General features: G+C 49.1%; 1 protein-coding gene across 6 annotated transcripts in view; it reads right to left on the reverse strand.

The window, feature by feature from the left end:
- ASAP1 (ArfGAP with SH3 domain, ankyrin repeat and PH domain 1) overlaps positions 1-25,767 on the reverse strand; it is a 1,537,410-nt gene that overhangs the window by 338,630 nt on the left and 1,173,013 nt on the right. The window lies entirely within an intron of this gene.

Raw genomic sequence — 25,767 nt, forward strand, 5'->3', positions numbered from 1 at the left:
AATCCAGGATAGAGGGTGAAACATTGGTATCATAGCCTGAATATCCTGGACTCACCACTTTGGAAGATAAGCCAGAAACTACGCTTTGTCCAGAATAGCTCAGATGAAAGGGCATGTCTGAGAGGGAGTCAGCTGTGACTGTGGCATGTTGATAGTGAACCCCAGTGAATGCAGGAGGTCCACCACAGTCTGAAGGGGATTGACGACAGCCTGGGGCAAGCCTGCCTTCATCAGCCAGTTGTCAAGATATGGGAGGACTGAAACCCCTGATCTCCACAGATGAGCTTCGACCACCGCCATCACCTTGGTGAACACCCGATGGGCGCTGTTAAGGCCAAAGGGAGCACAGTGAACTGAAAGTGCTTGTGGCCTACCATGAACCGCAGCTAACACCTGTGGGCAGGTAGGACACAAATTTGAAAATAAGAGTCCTACAAGACCAACACTTACTATCTAGTCTCTTGGGAAGTTAGAACCTGAACCAGAGTGAGCATTTTGAACTTCTTGAGGAAGAGACCGAAGAACTGAAGGTCTAGGAAAGGGCACAAGCCCTTGTACTTTCTGGAGATTAGAAAGTAGCGAGAATAGCAAACACGACCTACTTCTGGCACTAGGACCCTTTCTATGGCTCCCTTGACCAAGAGAGCTGTAACTTCTCAGGGGACAAGGGTCAAATGATCCTTCGTCATCCGATCGTAGGATGTGGCATGGATGGAAAGGAGTCTTGAAAGGGATGGAGTAGCTCCTACGGGCTCTGCAAATCCCACTTGCTGTGATGGATTGCCAACAGAGTAGGTGATGGCGAATCAGACTGGGAAGGTTTAGAGTCTGCTGTAGAGGGGGTTTGGGGAGACTGTCCAGGCCGCTAGCCACCTGATCCACGAGGCCGGTGGATTCCGTGCCCAATGCCATGCAGAGGCTGGTCAACATGCGCGCCAAAGTGGCTAGCTGGGAACTGGAGAAGTTGGAGACCGCGTCCGTAGCCATAAAAGGGGTGAGAGGCAGGCTGAGGGTCGAGGAGCTGAAGCAAGGCCCAAGGATCTCGCCGCAGCTTGCGAATTCCGAAGCATTCAAGCTGTCTGTCTCGTCTCCAAAGAGCTGGGTCAATCAAAGGGCATGTTCATCAAAAAAGCTTGGACATCCCCTGAAAAGGCAGACCTCCTCAGCAAGATGCGGCGCCTCAGGGCCACTGTTGACTAAACCGCTCTGCCCAGCAAGGTTGTCGTGTCCTGTCTACAATGAACTGTAAACTTTGCTGTGTCTCTCCCATTGGCAACAGCCTGAGAGAGAACGGCCTGGGCCTCCAAAGGGACCTGTGGCAGCACGTGCGCAACCATGTCAAACAGCACATTGGAAAAACGGCCCAAAAGGCTCACCAGACTCATCCTGGACCTCCCACGCCGAGACCATATCTCCCGACACCTGAGGACCCTCCACTGGCTCCCGGTCGAGAAACAAATCACCTTCAAGCTACTCACTCACACGTACAAGGCCATTAACAACGCAGGACCAGCCTACCTGAACCACAGCGATTCCTTCCACACCCCCACCAGATCCCTCCGCTCAGCTGGCCCTGGCCACCATTCATACAATCACTGCCGGTGGACAATCCTTCACCTACATTGCAGCAAAGAGCTGAACAACCTCCCCCCTGCACTTCAGACAAAGCTCCCCTTCCCCCAGCACCTGGAGACCCTCACGGGTGAGTAGCCATGCTTTACAAAAATTGATTGATTGAAGGCATGCAGTATTCCCAGACCACAATGTGAGGGTGTCGAAAGAAAACATCATCTTCCCAAGTGAGTCCAGCCTTTTGCATTCCCTATCCAGGGGAGCGGATGGGAACGTGCCCTGGGAGGTGGAGGCTTAGATCACTAAGCTCCCGGGGTGGGGTGTTGCATCAGAAAACTGGTGTCACCCAGAACCCGGCAGTGGCGGAGGGCAATCGTCCTGTTCACAGGAGCCCCTGTGCTGGCTTTTGGACCAGGAAGTCAGTGAGGGCCACATTAAACGGGAGCAAGAGTTCTGAAGTGGAAGCTCCAGGTTGTAGCATCTCTGTCAGGAGATTAGTCCTGACTGCCACAGAAGGCAACTCAACGTTCAGGGACCTCAGACACCCTTCCTCACCACCATGGAATAAAAAGCACCCTCCTCAGTCGCCGAGTTACGGGGAGAAAGCATGCCAGTATCTGGAGAAGTATCCAGTCCACTAGCTTCTCGTAAGTTCTTCAGGGGGCTGGTATTCTAGAAGGTCCAGCAACCCCTCCTCTTCATCCCTGTAACCTAGGCCGTAGAAAAAAAGATCAGGCCCAGGAGGCAGGGTTCCTGTTGGCGTCAGAGATAACAATGGGGTTGGACTGCCCAAAAATGATGTGCATGGCCTTGTAAAACTTAGAGTTGGGCAGGGGTTGCTTGAGCTCCCGGAAATTTGGGGAGGTGTGGAATCGGCGCAGGTTTCTCGGAACAAGGCCTAGAGCACCAATGCTTTCTCATCGACCGACGGACAAGGAGAAGTCAAAGAGAGCTTCTTTTTCTTATGCCTCTACTTACCTGTAAGGAAATACCTCCTTGGCACGGTTACCCCCTGACGTTTTGCCTTTGCTCATGCCAAGTTATGATTTGAAAGTGTGCTGAGGCCTGCTAACCAGGCCCCAGCACCAGTGTTCTTTCCCTAAACTGTACCTTTGTCTCCACAATTGGCACACCCTGGCATCCAGGTAAGTCCCTTGTAACTGGTACCCCTGGTGCCATGGGCCCTGATGCCAGGGAAGGTCTCTAAGGGCTGCTGCATGTCTTATGCCACCCTGGGGACCTCTCACTCAGCACATGCACACTGCCTCACAGCTTGTGTGTGCTGGTGGTGAGAAAATGACGAAGTTGACATGGCACTCCCCTCAGAGTGCCATGCCCACCTCACACTGCCTATGGCATAGATAAGTCACCCCTCTAGCAGGCCTTACCGCCCAAAGGCAGGGTGCACTATACCACAGGTGAGGGCATATGTGCATGAGCACTATGCCCCAACAGTGTCTAAGCAAAACCTTAGAAATTGTAAGTGCAGGGTAGCCATAAGTGTATATGGTCTGGGAGTTTGTCAAACACAAACTCCACAGTTCCATAATGGCTACACTGAAATCTGGGAAGTTTGGTATCAAACTTCTCAGCACAGGGGGCATGATCGGGCTATGGGATAAGATGGCCGCCTGAAGTGAGCGCTCCATGGGGCGGCCGGGGTCGGGCTGGGGACGGGGGAACTGCAGAGGCACGGAGCCTCTTTTCAATGTCGTAGGGGCAGCTGGAGGACGCCGCAGCGACGAAGGTTCCCGGAAGCGGCGTGGGCTTGCGACCCCAGGTGAACTGGTGGCGCGAGTAGTGTGGCCTGGGACAGAGCTCGGAGCCGGGCCTCCCGGGCTTTGTGAGCCCGGCGCTCCTGAGCGCGGCCAGATGGGGCCGGTACGGAGCGGGTGCTCCTAAGTGTTTGTTCATCTGCAGCCCCCCCCACCACCACCCTTGTCAGTTTCCTTTACTGCCGCTTGCACGCAGCTTGTGGTGGGGGCCCGGACCCGCGGCTCTTCACAGTCTGCTTTCTGGATTAGGCCTGGCACCGCCCTTAGAGCAGTTGGAGAGGGGCGGGCGCCGGCATCATAAGCGGACCCATGCTGCACTGGGGGAGCAGGGGTGAGTCGCACCCCCACCCCATCAGGAGTCATGCCTTCTCCCTGTGCGTGCCCTACCCCCCCTCCTGCTGGAGGACCCCTACTGCTGCGGCGAGGACCTGTGCACTACCAAAGGCCTCGGCGGCGGCGCTTGGGGGCGACAGGTGGATGGGCACACTGGACTCTTTTTGGCAGTGGGTGACCTGACAGCGCGAGGTCTGCACGCTTGTTGTGGGGGCGTCTCCACACGTCCCTTGCTGCCTGCGACGATCTGGAGCCCTAGCCAGAGCAGCCTTCAACAGAGCCGGGCGCAGTGTCAAAGGACGCAGGACGGAAGCTGCTACCAGAACCAGAATGACACCCCATCCTGGGCCGCTCCTCGGACTTTATACTCTTTCTCAGCTGACTTGGATGGAGCTTGACAGGCCTACTACACTGATAAAGTGGCGAGACAGGATTCCGGATGCCAAGCCATCACCTCGGAGGCTCGCAGGGGGTCTTGCGGGCCCTACACTATACTGTTGGGACTGCGCACCTAGCCCGTGCCCCGTGCCTCCCCCCCTTCCGCCACTGAGAGTGCCGGGCACGGAGGGGAGCAACGACCACAACTACTGTCGGGAAACGGCCCACGACGTGTGGGGCAGCCAGTGCTCTCTGCCTGGCGGGGTGCCCTCGCCCCTTAACACCGAGACTGAGGCTCTCACCTTTGCCGTCGCATCTCCTCCACAGCGGATGGGAGACTACTTACCTCTGGGCTGCGACCTTCTTCCTTTATTGGGGCAAGGGCTGTGCCGTGGGCTTCACTTAGACTGTGCTACCCATCAGACATGCTGCGGTGAGGGCCGAGACCCTCCCACCTCTCCCCCCCCAACCTACCACGCGGAGTTTGACCGACTCTAGCCCCAAGAGAAGAGTGCTGGGACCGCTGGTCTCCTGCACCACCACTGCTAGGCTCTGCGGCAGGGCCAGAGATGCCAGGCGGCAGGTCGTCCAATTAGAACTCTGGCAAACCCGCAAGACAGTTGCTTTTCTCTGAGGCCTTACTTCAGACGAAGGGGCCACCCCCTACCTCGGCGGCGCTGCCACCTGGCAGACACCATGCTATGGCAGACTCAGCCCAGGAATCCACCATGGATCATATCCTCCAGGAAATTTCGGCGGTGGGTCACAGGTTGGAGGGGATGGATGGTGCAATGGTCTCATTGACTGCGGAAACTAAATCCATCTGTGTGGATATTGCAGGCTTTCAAACCTGCATACTGGGGGTTGGAACAACGGTTGACAACAGTAGAGGCCCAAGTCGCTTCCTCTTAGGATAGAGACCAAGAACTCCTGTTTCTTTGCAGCAAGATGACAGACAGAGGACAGGAGCCGGAGGGACAACGTCGGATTCCTAGGATTTCCCGAAAATATTCATACATTCTTGCGGGAGACGCTGCCCAAGCTCACTGGCATCACCTTCGATCCACCCTTGGAGTTCCAAAGAGCACACAGGCTGGGTCCTAGGAGACCCGACATGGCCACCCGTCCCCAACCGATCATAGCCTGCCTCCTTCGTCACGCGCAAGCCCGCCAACCTATACAGAGAGCACGCGCACAGGGTTCCTGTCAGATGGACGGGCAAGTGATCTGAATGTCGGCTGACTTCTCTAAGGAAACCAGTGAGCCTCGAAGGGCATTCCTGGACCTCTGACCCAGGTTACGTCAGATGGAGGTGAAATATGGCCTGTTTAACCCGGCGAGAATGTGGATTACGAAAAATGGTGTGTCTAAAGACTTTTATGACCCGGAAGACCTGCGCTGTTTCCTGGACGGCCTGTCGCTCATGGACACTTCCACCCCGAACCCATCTCGGGACCCAACGGTTGCTGACCAGAATGCTGGACCTGGAGAGACTCAAACAGTTACGACAACAGAGGGCAGGTGCTGCACACAGTGGTTCTCCACACGCAGGTGGTGGATAGAGACAAGTCTCGTTCCCCCTTCAAGCCCCCTGCGGAACCCATTTGAACTCGCTATTTCCTACTGGGCTGCAGGAAGTCGAGAGCCTGGCGACCATGGCTTCCCCGGGCCTGGGGACGGCAGACCTTTCACCGATCCACTGGCTGGCTGAGTACCGATCTATATTACTGCATAACGTTGGGTGTTTTGTTATTCTTTTGTTATTTTTATATAGCAATGCTTTACTACAGATATAATGTGGGTGCCGTATAGGTTCATAGGACTATCCGGCCCCAGTTGGGACTGATGGCATGTCGGACATTGCATACTTTCTGAACCTGGCAGCCCCACAGTTAACCTAACAGTTTCTAATATAATGATAACTGACCGATTGTTTGTCACTTTCGTATTTCCCTTTTGCGGTTCATGTGCTGCTATCTATACGGTCAAGCTTTGTTTCCCTTTGCCCCCCTTTCTCTGCTCGCACTCCGCTTCCCTCCCCTCTCTTCCCCCACCCCCTCCCGATGTGCATACACTGACACTGACACAATAACGGCCTTCGATGCCCCTGCCTCTCCCCCTCCATTGGGAAGTCTGCTGCGCCCGCAGCGGCGTCCCTCGGCAGGCTCACTTTCCTATTGTGCTGCACTGCGTTATCCCGGTCCCTGTTGGGGAATATCATTCTGGAGGACTCTGGCTCCAGGGTCCTGGGCAGTGGCTGTCCCATGCTGCGCCCCTTCCCCCGGCCGTGGTCCCGCCGGCCTTGCCTTGAGCTGGGACTCACTGGGTCTGGGTATAGACCCGCGGATTAAAGTTTAGGATTTCGGAGGCTCTTGTTTTGCTCCACCATTTTCTTCCATCTCTCCCCCTCACCCCCCACTTACTTATCCTTTTCTTCTCCTCTCCCTGAGTCAGGATTAGTTTTGTTGTCCCTGCTTTTTGCTTGTCCTAGCTTTGCCTTTTTCATCACTCCTCTCTCACACCTCCTTTCTTTCTCCTCTCCCCCTTCCCTCCCTCCTTTTTTTTTTATTTTCGTCCTCCGTCTCGCACCCTCTTATTTCTCTCCTCCCCCTGGTGTCTCTTTACATTTCATCCCTTTCTACCTCTATCTCCTTCCATGCTCCCCTCCCCCACTCATAATCCTTTCGGTTCTTTTATTACATAGGACTCCATACCCACCTCCCTCTCCCCGTCTCTCTATCCCACTTCTTCACATCATCCGCCCTTGCCGCCCCCTGTAGCTTTTCCTCATGGCTGGACACTCGCCCGCCTCACCCACCCAGCTGCGGGTTGTCTCTTGGAACGTTAATAGTCTCACCCATTTCATTAAACGGAAGAAAATACTCTGGTACCTCAACACCAAGGGGGCGGATGTGGCTCTCCTCCAGGAGACTCACCTGCCCAGGCTCGAATCTGACAAGCTACAAAGGGACTGGGTGTGGACAGTGCTGTCCAGCTGTAGTGCTTCTCCGCAGGACGAACGGAGTAGCGCTCTGCGAAAGTGCGATGTTGCAATACTACCACGGAAAAGCCTACCTTTCACAGTCACCAAATCATGGGCTGACCCAGAGGGACGATATATGTTTGCCAAATTGAAACTAGGAGGCTCTTCGATATGTGAAGTGTGTCAGGCAGACTCTCTGGGTGCGATCTCCAATGCCGCCATATTCTATGTTATACCAAAACCCGGCCAGGACCCTCTGCTTTGCGCCAGTTACCGACCCATATCCCTCCTGAGATATTAAGATATTGGCCAGTGTCCTGGCGAATCGCCCGCGCAAAGTCATACTGTCTCTCAGACACCAGACTCAGGTCGGTTTCGAGCTGGGCCGCAGCTCAAGGAACCATCTCCGTATCCTATGTTACGCCCTTTGGGGGGCTAGGGCCATGCCGGAGGCCGCGCTAGCACTGTCCCTTGATGCCGAAAAGGCGGTTGACCGCATAGAATGGCCATACCTCTTTGCAACATTGGGGAAATTCGGTTTGGCCATACCTCTTTGCAACATTGGGGAAATTCGGTTTGGGTGACCGATTTATTTCCAAAGTCCGTCTGCTATATGATCATCCTACGGCGAGGGTCAACTGCGGGGGCTTTCTTTAGGATCATTTTCCTATCTGTAGAGGAACACGGCAGGGGTGCCCTCTTTCCCCCCTTCTGTTCCTGCTGTCGTTGGAGCCCCTGTCGGCTTTCATCCGAGCATCCCCCAGGATAGCTGGCCTCCCTCTGCCGGGCGGTACCACCTCTAAACTTTATCTGTACGCTGACGATGTCCTGCTCATCCTAACTGACCTTGACTGCTCACTGCCTGCTCTTATGGAGATTATTGACGGCTTTGCTCCCCTCTCTGGCTATTTGGTAAACTGGGACAAGAGCGAGGCCCTCCCCCTGTCATGGGGGACAACAAAATCAGCGCTCCTTGGCTTCCCATCTCGCTGGACTCCGAAGCACCTTAAATACTTGGGGGTCTTCATCAACCGTGGCCTAGAACGAATGGCGGCAGACAACCTGGATCCCCTCATTGCATGCATGAGACTTGACTTTGACTTGACTTTGACAAATGGGCTGAACTAGGCCTCTCCATGTGGGGCAGGCTGCAGGAGGTGCGGATGGTCACGGTAACTCGCTTCACATACCTATTGGGCCTTCTGGCCCTCCAGATACCCCTCTCCACGTTGAGCTCGGTGGATGCCGCAATTAGGTCCTTTGTGTAGGGGGTCTATGCACCCCCCGTCTAGCATCGGCCAAATTAATAGCACGCAGATCACACGACGGAATGGGACTCCCCTTGGTGGAACATTACGCCTTAGCCCTCCACCTGTCATCACTGGCAGCCACCCTGTCTGACCCCGCAGAGTCACCGTAATAGATATCCGTAGAGAGAGAATTGCTTATCCACAAGGGAAGCCTTAACGGGCTTTACCGCAAGACCTTCGCGCCCTCTAATGGCCCGAATCCGATTCTGAAGGAGACAGGTGTGGCTTGGCAGAGGGCCCACCGTCTTCTGGGGGTCCACCCCCTTTCTCCACGCCCAGGCTCCCTTGTGGCACAATGATAGCATGCGCATAGCGGGAACGGCTCTTAACTGGCCGCAATGGAGGGATGCCGGTCTTAACCGCCTAGACCAGGTGCTGGAGAACGGCAGGCTCAAACCTTTCGCTAGTATGCAGGAGGAATTCCGCCACCATCCTGCACAGGAATGGAAATACTTCCAACTCCAGCATTGTATGCGCCAAAACCCCGACATTGCCTGACATGGGGGAAGCACAAGGGTGTGATGGCAAACCCGCCTTCAGCAGACCGTTGATGAGGAGGACTGGGCAGACACAGTGGAAGCGTTAGACAGAGGTACGCACGAAGCTCGCATAAAGTTCTGCCTCTTCAAGATACTCCACGACTGGTACTGGATCCCGATGAAACTACACAGGACTGGGCTCCTTCCGCATGCGTCATGCTGGCGCTGAGCAATTCCACGCTGTGACTTGCTCCATGTACTCAGTAGCTGTCCGTCGGTACAACCTCTATGGAGAGCGGTTGAACATGTCCTGACGGAATCCATGTCGCTTCCAACCCCCTTGCCCCCCCTCACTACTCATGCTGCATGATACGGCCTCCCTCCCGACCTTATCGCGACCGCAAAAAAAGCTTCTACATACAGCCCTGGCAACTGCGAAATATGTATCCTACGGCACTGGAGATCTGCAACTCCCACGCGCCTGAGGAATGGATTGTGGCGATGACTAGCATAGCTACACATGAGAGAGTCATTTATAACCTCAAGGATCAGACTGCCATCTTTGCTCATGTGTGTGGCCCCCTTCCTTACTGATGTCTCGACCGCACCATTGTCGCCATTACCAACCCCCAGTTAATCCTACGCACCAACCATTTTCTCTTTTGCCCTTCCCCCCCCCCCCCCTCCTTTTCCCTTTCTACACTCTATTCCTCTTTGCTACCCTTGCCCTGGGGCCACTGCTCTCGTCCTTCTGGTCTTGCTCTCCTCCCCCCCCCCCCACTCCCATATCTATAGACAATTTTGTTTTCTTATCCTTCTTTCTTTTTTCGACACCAGTCCCCCTGTTCTTCCCCCCTCTCTTTCTGTTTCTCTCTGTCGCCTCTGTCTTCTCTCCCCCTCTTCCCCCCGCCCTTTTCTTTTTTCCGTTCATTTCTCGATTAACCCTGCACGATCTGGAGACATCCTACCTTTTCCCCATACATATTTTCATAACTCTTACTTTTAGAATTGAATGAATGCCACGGCGCTGCTTCCCCTGCCTCCGCACCTACCCTGTATGATAGCCTCAGCTGCAGGATGGATCCCGTTTGCGACAGTTGTACTGAATCTTTGTCCATATCGATCCTCACCGACAGAGGACATGACATGCAGGGATTCAGGGATCCTAGGAGACGGCCCCACCTCGGAATGTTGCCCAAATATGTTGGTTGACCCCCTCTTTTGTCAGCAGACTTCTACAAGGCCTGCATTTCTCGCCTAGCCCCCCTGTCCCCCTCCCCCCTGGCGGTGGTCATTCCGTTTACTATCGCTGGCCACCCCCATCCTTGCTACTTTCTTCTGGTATTCTTTTCTCTCTCTTTCCTTATCACCGTTTGATTACTCTGCTGATCATGCATACATTCTTTATCTGTAGTCCCACCTCAGGCGATACTCTTGTGCTCTTTAGACCTTACTATGCAAGAATAGTGCTAAGCATTAGTCGTACTCACAGAGGCAATAAATGAGACACACCTAAAGAATAAATCTGTGCCAAATTAGCAGAATAACACTTCTTTTTATATATACTTTAAACCCATGAACTTCTTTTTAAGATAAATATGTTTTCAAGAATAAATACTTTTTAGTTTAAAAAATAGACAATTAGTGCAAATTCAGAGTTCTTCAATGTTAACTGATGGGAGGAAAACACAGTCAGCAAACAAGCACTTATAGACAACTCACGGGACCAATCTTGTAGACTTAAGGTGAGTACTGGACAAGGGTCAAGACCACACCAACAGCTTGCTTTGGGCAGCACTGGGGTGGCCGGCTACAGAGGTGTAGTACATGTTGGGTGCCCAATGTATTTAAGGGGAACTGGCCTCTGTGGATTTAGGCTGCAGGCTCCAACTGGGGGGCTAGTTAGGAACAACCAACAGGTAAGCAGCAAATGTGGGGTGCTCCGGGATGTAAGTGCACCTTTGGTCCTCTTCTCCCAGGCACTGGGGCGATGGGTGCAGGGGTGTCCTTTGGCGTCTGGTTTCCTTGTCCTGGAGCACTTGCAGTTGGGGGGGGGGGGGGTGAGGGGGGGGGGTGGAGTTGGTTCTGTGATCTGAGGCTGCAGGCGTCGTCGTGGAGTCTAGAAGGGGTGAAACCACAGTCAAATCGAGCGCAGGGGAGCCAGGGGCACCTCACTGACAGAAGGGGTGCACTTCAACTCGGGCTGGCGGCAACAGGTGGAGTGGTTGCTTTACATTTCAGGTTCTCTCAATGTAGTAGCTACAGGAGAGGAGGGACATGCGTGCAGAGATTCAGGTGACTTGAGGGAGTCCAGGAGGGGTGAAACCATGATGGGCTCGGATTCTGGACAGCTCAGGGACCTTGCTACCACCGGAGGTCCACTCGCACTTGAGTCGGTGACAGCGGGTGCAGTGGTGACTTCAGGTGTCGGGTCTTTGCGGTTCCGGAGGCTGCAGAGTCTTTTCTTTGGAGTTGGTTGGAGAGTAGGTCCACTGCTCACAGGAGACTTGAGTCTTTTTCAAAGGCAGGTAGTCCTCCCAGGTCATCAGGATCTGAGTTCTATGGTTCAATGGTGCCACCTAAATTTTCAATTTAGGGGCGTTATAGGGAGTGCCACACGGTAGTCAATGGGATGACCACTTTTAGGGTAACTACACCCTTTCTATGACCACTTCTGCTGGAAATTGGAACTAACCCTGACCCTAGAGGCCTAATTCCTTCCAAAGATGGAGGAATTTTAAAAGTGGTGTCCACCTCAGTTCACCCATCTTAGGGGTGGGACTGGCATGAAGTGGATACACCTCCTAATCGGAATAATTTTCCCATCTGTTCTGCCACAAAAAGTGGGGTCAGGACACAGGGAGTAGTCATCTCTGCCATTTGAAGAGATGTGGGTCACATTACAAAGGTGGCTAGGCATTTAAAGCTTTGCCCCTAGAATGTCCATCCTGCCTGGGTGAGGTGTTAACACCCCCGCCCAATGCATGCGTTTGTCTCTGGCCCTCAAGAGCAATGCCTCTCAACTTTTGAGGGGGCAGAAACATGTCTAAGATGGCTTAACTGATCGGGACCAGTCAGTCAACACACTAGCTGGTAGGTTTTTAGTGGGCTCCCCAGAGCCTGAAGCCTGTGTCCCCCGAGGACAAACTCCCATTGAAAACCATTGGGCACTGGACGCCTTCCTGCACACCTGCACCCAGCCAAACTGTGTCGATTTTTTAAACTAAAAAGTATTTATGCTTGAAAACATCCTTACCGAATAACGGAGTGCTTGAGTTTAAAGTATATACAAACAAAAGTATTATTTTTCTAAATTGGATCTCGGATTTATTCTTTGAGTGTGTGTGTCATTCATTGCCTCTATGGGTACATCAAATGCTTAGCACTACCCTCTGTTAAGTTTAACTGCTCGCCCACACTACCACAAAAAAGAGCATCCGTCCTATCTACTTTTGCCTCTGTAAACCAAATGGGGATCCACCATCACTGCACGGTGTACTTCTTTTTTTAGTACTACTGGAATATGGTAAGGTCCCACTGTAAGAAAACTTTTTATGGCATCCAACTGCCTTGAGTTCAGTAAAGTTCATGAAAAGGACTGCAAGAAGAAGTTCTGTTGCTCCAATTCAAGTTTTTATTGTTAGAAGGTAAGTGACTCCAGGTTGAAGTACAAAAAATGGGTCACAGAATAAAGCAGAAGCTCAGCCGCTGGGGGTCGCGTAACTAGTTAGCATGGAGGAGTCTTGTTTGTTATCGGAATTAACCAGACAAATCGCTCTCACCCACAGAATCGAGAAAGAGCAATAAATCTGCCAATCCTTTCTGTGTCCGGGCCGGGTGAGGTTTCCCGTGTTGGGTCAAATTAAGCCGCAGGCTCCACTCCTGGTGGTGCCCTTCCGTCAATTGCTTTAAGTTTCAGCTTTGCAACCATACTCCCCCCAGAACCCAAAGACTTTGGTATCCCGGAAGCTGCTCGGCGGGCCACGGGAATAACGCCGCCGGATCGCTAATCGGCATTGTTTATGGTCAGAACTACGACGGTATCTGATCGTCTTCGAACCTACGACTTTCGTTCTTGATTAATGAAAACATTCTTGGCAAATGCTTTCCCTTTGGTTCGTCTTGGGCCGGTCCAAGAATTTCACCTCTAGCGGCACAATACGAATGCTCCCGGCCGTCCCTCTTAATCATGGCCCCAGTTCCGAAAAACCAACAAAATAGAACCGGAGTCCTATTCCATTATTCCTAGCTGAAGTATTCAGGCAACCGGCCTGCTTTGAATACTCAAATCTTTTCAAAGTAAATGCTTCGGACCCCAGGACACTCAGTCAAGAGCATCAAGGGGGCGGCGAGAGGCAGGGGCTGGGACCGCCAGCTCGATCTCAAGATCCAACTACAAGCTTTTTAACTGCAGCAACTTTAATATACGCAATTGGAGCTGGAATTACCGTGGCTGCTAGCACCAGACTTGCCCTCCAATGGCATGTATTAGCTCTAGAATTACCACAGTTATCCAAGTAACAGATGGAGCGATCAAAGGAACCATAACTGATTTAATGAGCCATTCGCAGTTTTACTGTACCGGCCGTGTGTACTTACACGTGCATGGCTTAATCTTTGAGACAAGCATATGCTACTGGCAGGATCAGTACACCATATAGGGAACCAGCTTCTCACATTGGTGGAAAAGCGGTGGGATCTGTGACTTTGCATTTGCTGATACCACTTGGTCAATAAGTGACTACACGAGTAAATCCCCAAATTGCCTTTAATTAAATTGCTTTTTTTAATTGGGTTAAAAGGTAACAGTTAGGGCCCTGGTTAGGTCCCTGTAGCTTAACAGTTTAATAATCTTAAAATGTGAATTTAGTTAGGACTGTAAAAACTGTGTTAGGATTTTTTCTCTCCCCCAAATAAGTCCCAACTTTAGAATAAAAATGAGTACCACAGAGGGTGTGGATATGGAGCTCGAACTTACCCCTTACCTTCAGCTTTTTCAAAAGCAGTTCACAGCTGTAGGAAGTTGGCTCTGTATGTACTATTTCAAAGTAAGAAATAGCATGCACAGAGTCCAAGGGTTCCCCTTAGAGGTACGATAGTGGCAAAAAGAGATAATTCTAATGCTCAATTTTGTGGTAGTGTGGTCGAGCAGTAGGCTTATCAGAGGGTAGTGTTAAGCATTTGTTGTACACACACAGGCAATAAATGGGGAACACACACTCAAAGACAATTCCAGGCCAATAGGTTTTTATATAGAAAAATATATTTTCTTAGTTTATTTTAAGAACCACAGGTTCAAGATTTACAAACAATACTTTAAATCAAAGGTATTTCACTTAGGAACTTTGAATTAGCAAATTAGCATATACAGTTTTCACACAAATGGCAATAAGCTATTTTAAAACTAGACACACTGCAATTTTCAACAGTTCCTGGGGGAGGTAAGTGTTTGTTAGTTTTGCAGGTAAGTAAACCACCTACAGGGTTCAAAGTTGGGTCCAAGGTAGCCCACCGTTGGGGGTTCAGGGCATCCCCAAAGTCACCACACCAGCAGCTCAGGGCCTGTCAGGTGCAGAGGTCAAAGTGGTGCCCAAAACGCATAGGCTTCAATGGAGAAGGGGGTGCCCCAGTTCCAGTCTGCCAGCAGATAAGTACCCGCGTCTTCGGAGGGCAGACCAGGGGGGTTTTGTAGGGCACCGAGGGGGGGGGGGGGGAAGAACACAAGTCAGCACAAAAAGTACACCCTCAGCGGCACGGGGGCGGCCGGGTGCAGTGTGCAACCAGGTGTCGGGTTTGCAATGTAGTTCAATGGGAGACCTAGGAGTCTCTTCAGCGAGGCAAGGGGGGGCTCCTCGGGGTAGCCACCACCTGGGCAAGGGAGAGGGCCACCTGGGGGTCGCTCCTGCACTGGAGGTCGGATCCTTCAGGTCCTGGGGGCTGCGGGTCCAGTGTCCTTACCAGGCGTCGGGTTCTTAGAAGCAGGCAGTCGCAGTCAGGGGGAGCCTCTGGATTCCCTCTGCAGGCGTCGCTGTGGGGGCTCAGGGGGGGGGGGGGGGGTCAACTCTGGCTACACACGGGCTCGCAGTCACCGGGGAGTCCTCCCTTAGCGTCGGTTCTCCACAAGTCGAGCCGGGGGCGTCAGGTGCAGAGTGCAAAGTCTCACGCTTCCGGCGGGCAACGTGTGTTCTTTCAAAGTTGTTTCTTTGTTGCAACCGGCTGGTAGATCTGGGGCCAAAGAAGTTGGTGTCTCTGTCTTCTCTGCAGGTTTTTCAGCTCAGCAGTCCTTCTTCGTCTTAGGTTGCAGGAATCTATCTTGCTGTGTTCTGGGAGCCCCTAAATACTCAATTTAGGGGTGTGTTTAGGTCTGGTGGGTTAGTAGCCAATGGCTACTAGCCCTGAGGGTGGCTACACCCTCTTTGTGCCTCCTCCCTGAGGGGAGGGGGGCACATCCATCTGGAAGATGGAGGATTTCTAAAAGTCAGAGTCACCTCAGCTCAGGACACCTTAGGGGCTGTCCTGACTGGCCAGTGACTCCTCCTTGTTTTTCTCATTATCTCCTCTGGCCTTGCTGCCAAAAGTGGGGCCGTGGCCGGAGGGGGCGGGCAACTCCACTAGCTGGAGTGCCTTGGGGTGCTGTAACAAAGGGGGTGAGCCTTTGAGGCTCACCGCTAGGTGTTACAGTTCCTGCAGGGGGAGGGGAGAAGCACCTCCACCCAGTACAGGCTTTGTTACTAGCCACAGAGTGACAAAGGCACTCCACCCATGTGGCCAGCAACATGTCTGGTGTGTGGCAGGCTGCTAAAACTAGTCAGCCTACACTGGTAGTCGGTTAAGGTTTCAGGGGGCATCTCTAAGATGCCCTCTGGGGTGTATTTTACAATAAAATGTACACTGGCATCAGTGTGCATTTATTGTGCTGAGAAGTTTGATACCAAACTTCACAGTTTTCAGTGTAGCAATTATGGTGCTGTGGAGTTCGTGCATGACAGACTCCCAGACCATATACTCTTATGGCTACCCTGCACTTACAATGTCTAAGGTTTTGCTTAGACACTGTAGGGGCATAGTGCTCATGCACTTATGCCCTCACCTATGGTATAGTGCACCCTGCCTTAGGGCTGTAAAGCCTGCTAGAGGGGTGACGTATCTATACCTATAGGCAGTGTGAGGTTGGCATGGCACCCTGAGGGGAGTGCCATGTCGACTTAGTCATTTTATCCCCACTAGCACACACAAGCTGGCAAGCAGTGTGTCTGTGCTGAGTGAGGGGTCCCCAGGGTGGCATAAGACATGCTGCAGCCCTTCCCTGGCATCAGGGCCCTTGGTACCAGAGGTACCAGTTACAAGGGACTTATCTGGATGCCAGGGTGTGCCAATTGTGTAAACAAAGGTACAGGTTAGGGAAAGAACACTGGTGCTGGGGCCTGGTTAGCAGGCCTCAGCACACTTTCAAATCATAACTTGGCATCAGCAAAGGCAAAAAGCCAGGGGGTAACCATGTCAAGGAGACATTTCCTTACAACAGCCCTCTGTAAAGGGTACACAATTGAAACCGACTCAACCCCTACCTCTCTAAAGCTCCAGGAGCTGTTGGCAGAGTATAAGCAGCACCATCCTACTGATGGAGCCACTGACCCTGCAGATCAGAGCAGCTCAAGTGAAGAGAAGGATCTGGACCTTCTATCACTTGGAAGAGTGGAACCTACACCCCACAAGCAACCCAAGGTGCCTAGAGTACCCTTATAGTGGGGATGGCACAGGTTCCTCAAGGTGCAGAGAAGAACTCTCTGAGGAAGAGATTTATTTTTGTTTTTACAAAGAATGGCTTGAAGAATTGCCCTGGAGGACAGGATACTGGCCATAGAAAGGGAAAGAGCAGAAATGGGATTAGCACCCATGAATGGTGGCATCAGTTTAATACCTAGGGACACTGTATGGCACTCAGACTCTAAAATCCCCAAAGGGATTGTCACCAAATATGAGAATGGTCAGGATATCACCAAGTGGTTCAAGCCTTTGAAAGGGCCTGTGTGTCCAGAGATGTTAGCAAAAAAAATTAGGGCTCTCTCCTTTGGGAGCTATTCTCATGAATTTGCAGGGATAGACTCCTGATACTGAACAAGAGGGATGCAAGGTCCTATGTCCTCATAAAGGATACCCAGACTGAGGGATTTGGGCTCACTCTCTGGAGGTGTATAGCATCACAATTCAGGGAGACTCAAAAAACTCAGTAACTACTGGGTGGATTTTGTGGACCTCTCAGTTAAGACACTAGGTGGCTGGCTTAAAGGTAAAATGTGCATGATTATGAAGGGCTTCACAATTTATTGATGAAAGAGAATCTGTTAAGTAATTGTGTGCAGAAGTTGCATCAGTACCGGGTAGACCTATGTCCACATTATCTTCAAGAGTTGGGGAAGAAGGCAGACCAGTGGGTCAAGACAAGGGTGACCAAAAGATTCCACTGGTGGGGGAGACCACAAAAAGGAGGCCAAATACACCTTCCCACCCAAAGAATGAGGGTCCAGAACAAGGATAAAAACAAGGATTTTTCTAAAGGCCCCAAAAAACCTGCACAGGATGGTGGGCTTCAAGACTCATCATAATCCAAGGGTGGATACAAAGGGAAAAACTGGGATCTTCAAAAGACCTGGTGTCATGATTGCAAGGCTCGTAGACACCGAAACGGAGACCAGCCTGGTTGCCACAAAAAGAATGCCTCTAGTGTACCTGCAGTAAATGCAGTGTAAAGTCTCCAGATGTGATTCCAGGCAGGCCATAACCATGTCAGTGAGCTTACTGAGGCAACTCTAGTCTCAGAGAATGGGGTAGATGTGGCTGCTCTGGCTGTCTGGCCCAGAAACCTGGAGAGATACAGACAACAGCCACATATTAATGGGATTAAGGTTGAAGCACTTAGAGACACTGGTTCAGTGTGACCATGATGAATGGTGTCCTCAAATCAATATGTGACTGGTGAGACATACAGTCCTCACCACTAATAATCAGGCTAAGGTACATCCCATGGTGATGGTATACTTAGAATGGGGAGGGGCTACTGGCCAGAAGAAGGTGGTGGTATCTTCTGCAATACCTATACAGTGTCTGCTAGGCAATGATTTGGAGTCCTCAGCATGGGCTGAGGTCGAAAGAAACACCCATGCAGCGATGCTGGGTGTCCATGAAATGTTTGTGTAAAAACAAGAGCACAGAGCAAGGCCCAGGGTGAAAAGGTAGAGTTGGAGTTTGGAATAATGGCCCAACCTACCAAGAGGAAAGGCAAAAGTCTGAGAAGACAACTTCCAATCAGACACCAGACCAGTGGTTGTGGTTCCCTCTGAAAGGGTAGGGATTGAAATTGTTGGTCCCCTTGACCCTCCAACAGCATTTGGAAACAGACTCATACTGGTTGTAGTGGATCATGCAACCAGGTATCCTGAAGCAATTCCCCTAATGACTACTACTGCCCCTGCAGTAGCTAGGGCTCTCATTGGTGTATTCAACAAAGTGGGCTTTCCAAAGGAGGTGGTGTCAGACCGAGGTACAAACTTCATGTCTGGATACCTGAAACACATGCAGGCTGAAAGTGGTGTAACCTATAAGTTCACTACCCCATAACACCCCCAAACCAATGGCCTTGTTGAAAGATTCAACAGGACATTAAAAGAAATGATTGGTGAACTCCCTGAAAAACTCAGGAGATGGGATGTCTAACTTCCATGCCTTCTTTTTGCTTACAGTAAAGTGCTACAGAAGGGAGTAAGGATTTCCCCCTTTGATCTTATGTTTGGCCACCATTTAAGAGCACCACGTTGTCTTGTGAAGGTGGAATGGGAGAGACCTCTCAGAGAACCCAAAAAGGATATTATGGATTATGTTCTTGGCCTTCATTCTAGGATGGCTGAGTACACAGAAAAAGCTTCCAGAAACCATGAGGCCAGCCAAGAGCTCCAGAGGCTCTAGTATGACCAAAAGGCTGCAGTGGTCGAGTTCCAACCAGGGCAGAAGGTGTGGTGTTGGAGCCTGTGGCTCCTACGGCCCTCCAAGACAAGTAGAGTGGACTCTTTCTTAACCTAGAAAGAAAAGGAAAAGTCACCTACCTGGTGGACTTTGGCTCCTCCAAGAACCCCAAAAGGGTTATCCATTTAAACCTCCTTAAACCTTATCACCAAAGAGCTGGGATGACCAAGCTCACGGTCACTGATGAGGGACAGGATGCTGAGAGTGAACCTCTCCCTGATCTCCTCTCCAGCAACCCAAAAGATGGCTCAGTTGAAGGAGTGGTCTTTTCAGACACTCTCACGGACCAGCAGCTGGCTGACTGCTAGGATGTTTTCCATTAGTATGCTGCCTGGTGTACACAGGATGATTACACTGATGACAGCTTGCCTGTCAAGAACAAAATCTATAGACAATCTGATCATGTCAAGGAGAGCATCAAAGCTAAGGTTGGCAAGATGCTGGAATTGGGAGTCATTGAGTACTCATAGCCCCTGGGCCAGCCTGGCTCTTCTAGTACACAAAATCCATTCCCAGCTTGCTGTTTTTTGCCTGGCACAGCAGATCACATCCCCTACCTGGACCTTAAATACTTTGCATTGTGTAAACTCAGCGTCCTTACCAGGACCCCCACACAAGTATTTTTCCACTATGTCTTTCATCTCATGACTTATGGTATCCTGTCAGTGAATACAGAGCTCTTTCATGACTGTTTTTATACCCCTTTCCTTAGGTTGCCCCGTGTGAATGTATGCACAACTAGCATTTCGATTGCGATGACTATTTTCTACTCGCTAAGCCACTCTGTTTCTTGGCCTCTCTCCCATTGCTTTTTGGTCTTCTTCATTTTCTTTACTTACCTTCCCTTTTTTGACTAAATATCCCTAACCCACCATATTGGTGTTTTTCATGGACTGCCCTTAACTGTATGAATAATTTGGGATCCTTATCAGAGATTGCATAATTATGGAATCTCTTTGACATCATTATCCCATGGTGGCTGGTCTTTATGGGTTGTCAATGCTTAGAGATCATGACTCCTCATTTATGGAAAATGATGTGCTTTCCTCCTTTTATTATTCCTTGCTTGCCTTGTATCCCTTACGGTAAATAACCAGAACTGAAAATACATCTGCTCCTCGATCTCCATTGGTAATGTATGATATATTGGAATGATAACAATGTTTGACTTTACTCTTGATAAAGTGGGCTTTTAATGTATGCCATCACGAATGTGAATATTAATTTGCTGATGTGATTTTGTATCTTTTGTAACACTGCAATCCTGCCATTTTTTATTATTTTCATGGAATATACTGATTCCAACTGAATGTTATATATTTGTTCTGATTCATTATCTTTTCTTTCTTCATTTATTCTTATTCATCAATTTTCTCTCCCTTTTTTCTTCATTCACTTATCTTTCCTCCTTGATTTTTTTAAAATCTAAATTGTTTGAATTATGGCCTGTGTTTGGTTCACTGCACTTTTGTCACTGAGCGACCTAGGGAGGGTCGTCATAATGGTTTTTGTTTTGGTATTGTTACTATGATGTATCGTTAGCCTTGAAAAAGCCCCAGGGCCACTAGGGGGCGAAACATGTGTTGGTTGTTTGTTCAAAAGTAGTGAAGCACATTTTGAGAATATTTAAGTGATCCACTAGTTTGCATTCCACATAAGAAATGTAATTGTTGCACTAACTGAATCTGGGAGTTTATATTAATCTTTGGATAATCCAAGGATAAAATCTTTATGATCTTCAGCTTTGTCCTGCAACACCGGAACTGTAGTTACTTGCATTGGAAGCGGTATACCATCTTTCAGAACAGCACAGCACCCGAATTACCCATTAATTTAGGATGGGCACTGCCAACGACTTTCACCCCTTTGTTTTAGAGACTCTTCCTTAAGTCTAGGCACTCTTCACCCAACCCAGGTGGACTAATTATATTGTACCTTATTTACTCAATTAAGACCTATTCTGTAGTCCATAGCACATTGTCAATAAAGAAGAACAACTAGATCAAATAGAGTTGATGATATATTCACACCAAACCAGATTTCTTGTCTGCAACATTACCAAATCAAATGCTACATCGACCCACAGCATCTTCCAAGCGCTTGAGAAAGCGCTCAAGACTACCAAGTGGTGTGGGAATCTGCCTCACTCAGGAAATATTTAGAAGCAGATCAAATCCCATGTAGCTTACGCATTTTAATTTTTCCACCAACGAATACAATCAATGCAAAACATATTACACAATGGGAGTCTAACCTCAAGGAAGCCTCTAATAACATAATAAAACAATTGTTTGATATAGTAAATGAAGAATATGATAAGTCAAAATAGGAAGTAGATGATATTTCCAGATGTATATAAGCAGCAAATTGGGCAGACATTACCAAGAAGGAGTTTGAGATTTTGAAACACATTATAAATTAATTTGAAGAAGATTGGATAAAAAGGAAAGAACCACAAATTAAGGAGACTAAATAAACTACCAACTGGGGCGCATCTACACATTTGCCACAAAATATGACTCTACATCTAAACCACCAACAGGAGTACCACCTCAACCCAGACGTGTCCAGCTCTGATGTCACCAGAATCCAGTGTAGGAGTTGGTGTATCTACAAATAAAGTCATTTTTTTGAGGTAGTTCAACGCCATCGACTAGATAGAAGGACGTCAAGCACCTCAAATATAAAAACACTGCAAGAGCCCTGACAAAACAGACGAAACAGTACTTCAACACAAGGAGTAACTACCTGAGCCAGAAGGAAGGAACAGGAGAGAGCTCCTTCAACAACTTAGTCACTAACCTATCAAAAATTACTTTGCAAAAATCTGAAATTGATCTATCGAATAGAGGTCTATCTTTCTGTTCTATTGCAGCTTGAGACACTACTAAAACACTAATTGACTTTTTCAAATATATTCAGATTTTGAAATTACGGTCAGCCTTTTATGACAAATCCCACAGGACCTTGACACACATTATGACAAGTCTGATTACACTATCGGTAGAAGATCTTGAAGACATTAATACCCTTGATAACTTCTCTGAAATGGGTGATGAATCTAGTTCCCTCATCCACACTGCCACAGAACTAGAGAGAGACACTGGGTATTACTCACTTTTAGTCCAAATCCAGTTTCTGCTCCCAACTAGCACCGGGTAATAGCACTGATGCATTTCAACTGGCAGGTTCACATGACTTAGATAGGGAATATCAAAAATACAAGAAACAATGCAAATAACATCAATTCCCAGGAGCAATGGGCTATATGATCCCTCAGTCCTTCATCCAGATGTTGTCATCAAAGAAGCAGATAATTGGGTGGGGGTAATACTGTATTAAGACATGAGGATAACTATCTTCTTCAAGCAAATCAACAACTATCTGATACTGATTGTTATCAGGTTTTAGATCATGACCCCACACCACAGATACAGATACAAATTAAGATTCTACTTCAGGATTGGCAGGCACAGGGTGTCCTTAGTGATGAAGAAAAATTTTTGTATGTTGCACATCAGAACATGCCGCCATTCTACCTGTTGCCTAAAATTCATAAGAGGGGTGCACCACCACCCGGCAGACTTATCATTGCAGGCATAAATTCAGCCAGCACGAGGATGGGAGAATTCATAAGAGAGTTATTGGTATATTGATAAATTATATATTAATATTAATAGGAATATTAATAAATTATCCTCTGGGCATCCTCTTACAGATTATTTTCAGAATGTACATCCCCACAAGAAAAGGTTTTCTTCTGCAGGTGTTGAGATTGTTGCCAAACCTTTGTGGGGAGATAATTGTGAACTAAAATCAGAGAGATGAGAAAGTGAATTGATTCTGAAATACCAAATGATTACTAAGGGTCTGAAAAAAGATGCTGAAGTGCATTGCTGGCTGTATGACGATTAGAATCCTGCTTCCTCCCCACTGAAATAAAAGCATATGCTGCACAGAAGAGAGACGATGTGGACATGAATGCTGACCCCGACATCTTTAGTACAGACTGCTGTGACATTCATTCCTTTCATGGTAATGTATATAATTACCTGTCATGATAATGCATATATGTTCCTACCTTATGGGAAATTCTCATTTTACACACACACATGGAAGTCAAGTAATATACTTTCTCTTAGCAGGTCACAACATCCTGTTGGGACAAGTGCGTCTTTTATGCACAGCTAGTCCTTTCTTCTACCAACACTATTTTCTTCTTTCATATACGTTCATCCCTGTTTGTAAGCTCCTTTTTACCCCTATTTCCTTTTGGAACCTTGATGCCGTCTTACCCTCACCGCTTCTTTTGGGCTGTATATACCACTTTTATCCTCCCTTCAATGAGGGAATTTTTACACATGGTATGATGGTCTCCATCACTATACATTTGGTAGATGCTGCCAACTTTTCTGATACTAGTATGACTTCTACTGTGAGAGAGTAGCCAATTCCAGTTACAATTTTATTTCCAAATTAAGATGGCTGCCGCGTTGTCAGAGTTTTCCTGGAGTTGATAGAATCTGTAGGAGAGAGTTACTATTCCTCTGTTTTGATTTTGCAACCTCACTCACATTGTTACAGATTATCTGGTCTAGCTATGCATATTCACATGGGAATTAGCACAAATCATTTTAGATGCTTTTTTTTTGTGTGGAAATTATGTTTTTTTGATACCAGGCCTCAGGTTTTTCCTATGGCTATCCGATTGGCTTCCTTGATTTTTAGGTTAATACACAGTTAGTCAAGTTACAAGATGTCTGCTACCTTTCCAGTGCTCTTCAATCTGAAAGAATTGTTAAAGATGGTTAACATCCTTGCCTGCCTCATTGTATACCTCCATTTTTTCTTGTCAGTTTGTAGATCATGAAGTTAGGTTTTTATTTGGCGTCCACTTCCAATCAATATCGAGGATTGATTCACGTTATAGTTGGAAGCCTTTTGTTCAGTACCCCCAATATGGCGCTTTTTCCTTGTTTTACACCAGTATCCAGACACGGTGCAGCCATGCCTTGCACTTGACAGCCACCCAAGTATTTATACGTATTGTCTTGTATTATAGCATGAAGCTCCACCTGAACCTGATCATAAATCTGCGACGGGACGACTGATTTTCTGGGAACGCAAGATGTAACAACTATCTTTCCCTTTAGGAGACCGTTCAGCCTCAATTTTGCTTTGGTTGTGACACACTTTAACGCTACTGACTTTCCCTGCTTTGCATACTATGTAAATTACCATTTCATGCCTTACACGGCGTATAGGTATTGTAATCCTTCTGCTGTACACGTACCGGTGTTTTGGGGAATTAAAATACGCTGAGTAGCTTTGCTGCTTTTTGCCCGACATGACACAATGGATCGCATCCTCCTCCTTGACCTTAAATACTTTGCACTGTGTGAACTTGGTGTCCTTAAAAGGACCCCACTACATCTTTCATCTCAAGACTTATGGTATTCTGTGAGTCAATTCAGTGCTCCTTCAGATTGTCCTGTGCGAATTTACGTACAATTAACATTTCGATTACAATTACTATTGTAGTTTTGGTGTGAGTTTTCTTGTTCGGGAGCACTCGGGGTCAGGGAGTCCTGTGAGTTAAGGCTGCGGGCATTGTGGCAGGGGTGGACCCAGGGTGGCCGTGAAGTCTCATGAGCCGCGGACGTTGTTGGCACAGACCACCCACCTCAGCTGGGGTCATGGGTTCAGTGGTTGCTATAGGTGTCGTTTTTTTCTATCCCCACCAGGCTGGGGGAAAGGGCGCCTTCATGCATGTGCTGCAGGCGACTTGGTTGTGTCCAGGAGGGGTGACACTCAGGTGGACTTAGGCTCAGGACAGCTGGGGATCCCTGCTGGCACCATTGGTGGGCTTCTCACCAGGTCGAGATTGTCGGATGCAGAGGTCACTTCAGGCGTCAAGTTTCCAGGCTGCAGAGTCCTTGTAGGATACTTTGTTGCTGAGCAGGCCTGCTGTTCCCGGAAGTCTGCGTTTCAGAGAGCAGGCTTCCTGGGTTTCTTGAAGCTGCAGGACAAGTCTTTGTGCAGAGTCCGGTGAGGTTAGCAGGCAGGCCGGAAGGACTTGTACCAGGTCAGCTGCTTCTTCTTCCTCTTCTTCTGCGGGGTCGAGTCTTCTTTGTCCTTCTTCTTTGTCGATAGTCATGATCTGAGCTCTAGGGTTCCAGGGTGCCAGCTAAATACCAGTGGGCTGCCCACCTTTAAGGTGACTATACCCTTTCTATGATCACTTCAGCTGGAAAGTGGTCATAATCCTAACCCTAGTGGCCTAATTCATTCCAAACAAAATGGAGGAATCTGAAAAGTGGTGTCCACTTCAGCTTGCCCACCTTACGGGTGGGACTGGAATGAAGTGGGCACACCTCCTAATCTGCCTAATTTTTTTTCTGACTGTGCTGCACCAAAAGTGGGGTCAGGACAGGAGTTTCGGTCATCTTTGCCATCTGGAGAGAACTGGGTCGCATTAAAAAGGCAGGCCTTTGAAGTTTTCCACCCTGAAATGTCCATCCAGCCTTGGTGGGGTGATAACACCTCTGTTCAGTACAGGCTTTTGTCTCTGGCACTCCAGAGCACTCACTGTCACTTTTCTTTTTGGGGGGAAAGAGGGGTGGAGGAGGGGGGTTAATCAGACAGAAAAACATTTATGGTGGCTGAACTGGTCAGGACCAGTCGGTAAACTCACTAGTTGCTGGTAGGTTTTCAGGGGGGCACCTCTACGGTTTCCTCTGGGTACAGTTATTAATAAATCCCCCAAATGGCATCAGTGAGGGTTTATTAATCTGAGATGTTTGCCACCAATCATCCCTATATTCAGAGAAGCCATCAAGTAGCTGGGAAAGTTGTACTGATCAGTGTCCAGCACATGCATTTTAAATGGCTTCCCTGGTCACTACTATGTCTGAGAA

This window comes from Pleurodeles waltl, chromosome 2_2 (genome assembly GCF_031143425.1).
Source record: "Pleurodeles waltl isolate 20211129_DDA chromosome 2_2, aPleWal1.hap1.20221129, whole genome shotgun sequence".
Lineage (NCBI taxonomy): Eukaryota > Metazoa > Chordata > Amphibia > Caudata > Salamandridae > Pleurodeles > Pleurodeles waltl.